Below are 6,158 nucleotides of genomic sequence, written 5' to 3'. Positions count from 1 at the left end.
GCAGGCAGTGTACACACAGGGGGAGGGATCACAGTACAATGATATAGAATATATACTTTGCATGCAGAGCAGCTCCAGTTAAATGGTTCAGGTAGCAGATGTTGTGGGGAGACCTCTGGCCAACACCCTGGAGATTTGCTGCCAGTCAGAATAGATAATAGTGAGTGAGAGATGGACTGGCTCAATATTAGGCAGCTCCATACTTTCACGTTGCCTAGCGGTAGAGGGGACAGAAACATCCTGAGACTGAGATTTACCTTGCAGCTCCTGCAGCTTCTTAAGTCATTCTGATAAGGAGTGAAAGGCTAGCAAAGTCTCTGCTGTGTCCCCCTCAGGTGTCGGCACATACACAACGGGCCTCACTCCTGAGTAGATATTAGGAGTGCGCATTGGATCTGTGCTTACCTCAAACTACAAGGCAAACAGTGCTCTGGATAGTTTCCTCATGTTCCTGAGTTGTATCGTGCCTCAAACAAGCTCCCTTCGCTTTTGAATTGCGCTTGCGGGGTTGAGTGGCCAAAAATTGCAAGAAATGAACAAGTGGGGCCCTGCTCTACCACAGAACACAGTAGTGGAGGCATTCCACCTCATACATCTGCAGAGTTCTTGGACTGGGAGAAGCAGATTCTCGGTGGAACATGCGTATGCAAGAGGTACCGTATTTCTCGCTATATAAGACGCACTTTTCCCTCCTAAAATGTAAGGGGAAATGTGTATGTGTCTTATGGAGCGAATGCAGGCTGCACAGCTATCCCAGAAGCCAGAACAGCGAAAGGGATTGCTGTGCAGCGCTCCCTCTCGCTGTTCTAGCTTCTGGCTTAGCCGGGTGCAGCCTCTTCAGGCCAGTGGGGAGCCTTTATCCTGCTGCCCTGAAGAGGCTGTGCAGCTATCCCAGAAGCCAGAACAGCGAGAGGGATCGCTGTGCTCCCTCTCACTGTTCTAGCTTCTGGCTTAGTTGCACTCTGTCCCTTCCCTCACCTCCCGGAAAAGCCCCCAAGAGCCGCACGGAGCATGTGTGACAGGCTGGCCTTCTCCCTCCTCGGGGAAAAGCCTGCAAGTGCCTCACACACACTCCACACGGCTTGTGAAAGGGAGCTCTCAGCAGAGCCTGGGATGCATACAGGCTCTGCTCAGCGCTCCCTTTAAAGAAATTTTTTTTCTTGCATTCCCCCTCTAAAAACTAGGTGCGTCTTATGGTCAGGTCTTATGGAGTGCGTCCTATGGAGTGAAAAATATGGTAAAACCAGGAGTGGCTCACCTGGTGGGGCAGAGACAGAACAAGGACCTCCCAGCAAGATCTCTGCTGGGCACAAGCAGCATCTCTGTCAGGCACAAGAAGTGGTGCCGCCTAAATCTTCCACTTCCCTGTATGCAGCAGCAATGGCACTGCTGGCTTGTGATTTTTGCTGGTCTGCCCCACTGAGCAAGATGTTGGAAAGAGCCCAGGCTGGCTGAGAAAAATTGCTGTTCTTTTCTGAAACGCTCACACATTATACATGCGCTGTTGGAGTCACAAACAAAATCACTTTGCTGCTAGAGGTGTTTGCTGCATTCCGCTTAGTCCAATGATCTGGGGCTGCGGTTGCATTAAGTACATTAAGTACTCGAGCCCTGAAAGATCCTAAGGACAACATTACCTTTGCCACATTGGCAAGCATGCTATCTTACGAAGGCAAACTGTTTGGGTCTGCTTGGTCATGTACTGTTCTCACATTTCCTAGTATGGTGAGGTCATTTTGTGATTAAAGTGGCTTTGGTCACTCCATTCGTTTGTCCTGCTTCCCAGTGAAATAAAAGTCAAGCCACACTCTGAACCATTCAGAAAACAAGATCAAATGAAACTTACAAAACGGGTCTTGAGAAACGGATGTGTGTGGGTAGACGGCAAGGGATTAATAGGACATTAATAGGCTCTTTCTTAGTTCTTAGTTTCTGAAAATTTGATTACACAATTGGGAAACAATGCAGTCCAGCAAAAGAAATATAGAATGAAGACAGCCCAGCCAAGTCACAATCCCAATTTTACTCATTGAGTGGAGTAGAAACAGACGGATCTGTTAATTTCTTACTTTCCAGACTGAAGTTCAATTCTCCACATTTCAGCATCAGTTTTTAATTATTTTATTTATTTATTTCATTCATATCCGCACTTTTCTCCAAGGAGTGCAAGGCGGTGTAGATGATTCTCCCCCTCCACATTTAATCCTCACAACAACCCAGTGAGATAGGTTAGGCAGAGAGACAGTAACTGGCCCCAAGGTTACCTGCAGAGTGTCATGGCCAAGTGGTTCCCGAGAGGGCATCCCAGGGGCAACAGGATATGATGGCTCTCCCTCTTGTGGGTGGAGAAAGAGATCCATGGGAAAGCAGGAAATCTACCCATGGAGGCATCCTCTTGCCAGCTGCATGTCTGTGGCCACTGATCCTCCACAGCCAGTGCTCCGTTGGAAAGGGCAGAGGCGGGCATTTTGGTGTGGGTTGGAGAAAGACTGGGGAAGACTTTTGATCTGCTGGATAACCCGTGGGATCAATGGGAGGGGAAACTGCAACATAGAACTGATGGTTAAAAGGGGAATAATGTGCCTTCCCAAATGTCCATCCTGCTAGCACAAGCTCACCAGGACTTTAGATGATGATGATGATGATGATTAATTAGATTAATATACAACCCTTCATCATAAAATCTCAGGGCGGTTCACAGAATAAACTTAGGCAGGTTGTCTGCTTTTAATTCTTCCTCTCCCACCCTCTCCTTAGATTGATTTGCCCATTGCCTAAGAAGGTGTCCCCAGTTAACTGGGCAGAAGTATTTTTTTAGAAAAAGAAAAAGAAATTGTTTTAATGAAAACAAGTCTAAAATCTACAGATGAAAGTAGCTTCTTGCAAGAGGCATACTCCTTAATCCCTGACACAAAGAAATGTCTCCTCCAGAATACACATGTGGATCGCCTAAACACAAAAATGTATATGTTGTTTTTTTGCTTCCAAACTATTGTGTTTCCCTTAACTATATGCAGATTTAATCAATCGATTAGTTAGTCCATTAAGGCTCATAAAACTTGTTGATTAAAATTGCTTCCATCAGGCTACATCCGTAATTCATCTTTATTTTTATCCCATCTTTTATTCAAGACGCTGCGTAGGTACCCCTTGTTTTAACCTCAGAACAATATCAGGTAGGGTGGCTGAGGGAATAGGATAAGTTTGGGTCATATGGCGAGCAATTAAACCCAAGTTGCATCAACTTTAGGCCAAACTAAACATGTTATTGTTCTTGACCTCTTTAGCCCTGGTGTGCGAGATATTTAAGGAGCAAGTTGGGTCAAAATTGTGATATTGGGGAAAGTGGGTTTTAATCCTTTGCCACCTACACGATCCCCACCAGATCCCATTGCATTGGATTGGCTCTGCCACTGATACTAGCAAGCCGTTATAGCCATTCGTTCTTTTTCTGCTGTTGCCAGTGCCACTGGCAAAACAAAAAGGGCTTTGAGGTCTGGATCAGGCCTTCAGGCCAGCAATTTGTCACCTCTAGACTAGACAGTTCCCCATGAATGCATCCTATCCCACCCATCACCCATGAGCGGATGAAAACTGGAAATAATACTGACATTTCAATAATACTAACATTCAGCTGTAGTTTAAGCAAAAGGTCATGAGAGAAGCCATGCATATTGCAAATCCAATAATCACGATAAATTTAATATGTATGTGCTAAGCCAAGAGCCAAGGTAAACTCTTTGAACAACTGGCTCAGCTTCGAAGTCCAGCAATATAGTTTTAAAAGAATGGCAATATGGTTGTAGAACTTGTTGTGGCAAGGAAACCCTATCGATCAGAGAGGCAATTTCTTCCCCTTGAAGGAATATCAGCCAATAAGCAAATTCATTTGTTTTTGGAAAGTTAAATAGAAAGACCTCAAAGGTATGTAAGAAGCGAGCTGAAATAAGCATCTGGATCAGATTGAGCTAAATCTATGACAGAGGCAATGGAGCATTCACTGCCTTTATGATGGGCTAGGCATTCAGTTTTGGAGGGAAAAATGAAGCTGTGGTAAGACCACCACTCTGAAAAAACACACACTGAAAAAAGCACACTCTGAAAAAAATAGCCACCCTTCTGAGGAAACGAAAGAGGGGATGTAGTGGTTAGTGTCAGAAGAAGACTCGGATCATCACTTGCTCATGAAACTCGCTGGGTGGTTTGGGACCATTAAGTATCTCTCAGGCTAACCTACCTCACACGGTTCTTGTGGGAACTAAATTGGAGGACATCAGGCTAGTTTAAGGGGTTCAGAGAGGAGAGCAAAACACTGACCACTGGTAACATTTATTTATTTTATGGTTTATCATTTACAATCTTCATCTTGAGAGACTACCTGCTACATGAGCCTGCTTGTACACGCAACTACAACTTGATTGAGGATGTTGTGGTCTCCCCCGAAATGCAGATCATTATTTATACTACTGCAATTGGGTTAGCTCCTTCTCAGATAAGGAACTATTTTATTTATTAAATGGCACAAATCAAAGAGCCCACCCGGCCCCGTGACTCCTGCCTGTTTTGTTCTGCTGTAGTGTTTGATCAGGAGGCTCAAGAAAGGTTTTCCAGAGCTACGTGCTGTGAGAGAAGCAAATACACAGCAAAACAGCTTGTTAACAGCAGCCTTCAAGAACTCCTTCAAAGGGGGGCGGTGTGATGTTGGATGGGAAACAACATACAGTTCTGTATGATCAAGACAGACAGACAGCTGACCATGTCTATTATTAATAATCTCCACCCACCCGTCCTGATTTCAGTGGATACAACATCGGAAGGAGATGTTATAGCTTAGCCAGGTCTCTGCCTGAGACTTTGCAGAGTTACTACCTGCCAGAATAAACCAGGGATGGGCCACCTGTGACCCTCTAGTTGTTGCTGATCTACAACTCCCACCAGTCTCAGCCAGCATGGCCAATAGCCAAGGATAATGGAACTTGTTGTCCCTGAGGGACCAGGGACTCATGCCCCTCCAGTTGTTAGTGGAATATAACTCCCATCATCCTGGACCAGTGGGCCTGCAGGCTGTGGCCAGTGGAAGGTCACAGATTCCCCATATCTATCTGAAGCCTTTCCCATCATTGTTTCCCCTCAGAGACATCACAACCCACAACTGCCTATAGTGTATTAATTGTCATGTGTTGTCAGCCATCTCAGAACCACTGGCAGTCATCTTTGAGAATTCCTGGAGAACAGGCGAAGTCCTGGCAGACTGGAGGAGGGCAAATGTTGTCCCTATTTTCAAAAAGGGGAAAAGAGAGGACCCAAATAATTACCGCCCAGTCAGTCTGACATCAATACCAGGGAAGATTCTGGAGCAGATCATTAAGCAAACAGTCTGTGAGCACCTAGAAAGGAATGCTGTGATCACCAATAGTCAGCATGGATTTCTGAAAAATAAGTCATGTCAGACTAACCTGATCTCGTTTTTTGACAGAATTACAAGCCTGGTAGATGAAGGGAACGCAGTGAATGTAGCTTACCTTGATTTCATCAAGGCATTTGACAAGGTGCCCCATGATATTCTTGTAAAGAAGCTGGTAAAATGCGGTCTTGACTATGCTACCACTCAGTGGATTTGTAACTGGCTGACTGACCGAACCCAAAGGGTTCTCATCAATGGTTCCTCTTCATCCTGGAGAAGAGTGACTAGTGGGGTGCCACAGGGTTCTGTCTTGGGCCCGGTCTTATTCAACATCTTTATCAACGACTTGGATGATGGACTCAAGGGCATCCTGATCAAATTTGCAGATGACACCAAACTGGGAGGGGTGGCTAACACCCCAGAGGACAGGATCACACTTCAAAACGACCTTGACAGATTAGAGAACTGGGCAAAAACAAACAAGATGAATTTTAACAGGGAGAAATGTAAAGTATTGCACTTGGGCAAAAAACACTGAGAGGCACAAATACAAGATGGGGGACACCTGGCTTGAGAGCAGTACATGTGAAAAGGATCTAGGAGTCTTGGTTGACCATAAACTTGACATGAGCCAACAGTGTGACGCGGCAGCTAAAAAAGCCAATGCAATTCTGGGCTGCATCAATAGGAGTATAGCATCTAGATCAAGGGAAGTAATAGTGCCACTATATTCTGCTCTAGTCAGACCTCACCT

Source organism: Podarcis bocagei (assembly GCF_964188305.1).
Source record: "Podarcis bocagei genome assembly, chromosome: 8".
Classification (NCBI taxonomy): Eukaryota; Metazoa; Chordata; class Lepidosauria; order Squamata; family Lacertidae; genus Podarcis; species Podarcis bocagei.
Note: the sequence above shows the minus strand (reverse complement) of the source record.